Raw genomic sequence first — 1,198 nt, forward strand, 5'->3', positions numbered from 1 at the left:
TCAGCCTCCCCAGCACTGGAGTTACAGGTGTACACCACTATGCCTAGCCTCAGGCTGGCTCAGCCTACCCTAGGGGTGGGGCTGGCGCAGCATGTGGTGCCGGGATCCAACCACAATCCCTGTGCTTGCCTAAGCAGGTGCTTTAATCTGCTGAGCTATCTAGCCAGCCAGAGTTGGTTCTTTGAAAGAGCATGAAAAAGAAAAATAAATAAATAAAATGAAAACATTTTTTTAAAAAAAGGGGCCAGGGAGATGGCTCTGTAGAATAAGCGCTTGCCTGGCAAGCACAAGGACCTGAGTTCAATCCCCAGTTCCGCCAAAATAAATAAATAAAGTGAAAATATTAAAAAAGAAAAAAAGAAAGACCATGGCAGAGGGGCAACAGTTCAAACTGTCGGAGGACAGAAAAATCAACAGAAGGAGAAAAAGGGGAAGACAAGCCTGTTTGATCTTATCCAGATTGCTGGGATTAGAGCAGTGCAATCCACTCTGTGGACTGATCTAGCAATCACCCCATCTAAAAGTTCATGAAGCTTTGGGGGGACATCTAGACAAAAACCATAATACCAGCTATGACCAACCAACAATGAACACGAATGGACAAAAACTGAAAACTTTCACCATAAAATGAGAAAAACAAGGATGTTCACCATCACCATACTCATTCAATATAGTTTTGGAAACATTAGCTAGAGTAATCAGACATGAGAAAGAATTATAAGGAATAAGGATACTGTCGGCCCACTCAGGGGGACCCAAGGGAGATTTCCATGGATGAGGTTGAAGACACATGTTCAAGGCATCAGCAACAATAGAAGGCAGCAGAGCACAGCAGAGCACAACACAAGAGCCGCCTGTATTTTTACTGAATAATTCTTATACAGGTTGTTATCTCACATTTACATTCTTAGTGCCATAATTAACACGTGTGTTTACCCATGCAAAGTCAGGATTACACACCTGTCTTCCTTCCACTGTGCACCTGTGCTAGATAAGTGGAGTCACCTCCTTGGGTGTCCTTAGATGGCTCTGAGCTTTGAAGCAGTCTGAGCGATTCCCCAGACAGGAAAGGAGAAGGTTAAACTATCACTATTTCCTAATGACATGATACTACACAGAGAAAAACCCCAAAAACTGCACAGAATGACTTCTAGATTTAATAACTAAATTCAGTAACATAAGGGGGCCAGGGAGATGG

The sequence above is a fragment of the Octodon degus genome, unplaced genomic scaffold (genome assembly GCF_000260255.1).
Source record: "Octodon degus isolate 3935 unplaced genomic scaffold, OctDeg1.0 scaffold00037, whole genome shotgun sequence".
In the NCBI taxonomy this organism is placed as follows: Eukaryota; Metazoa; Chordata; class Mammalia; order Rodentia; family Octodontidae; genus Octodon; species Octodon degus.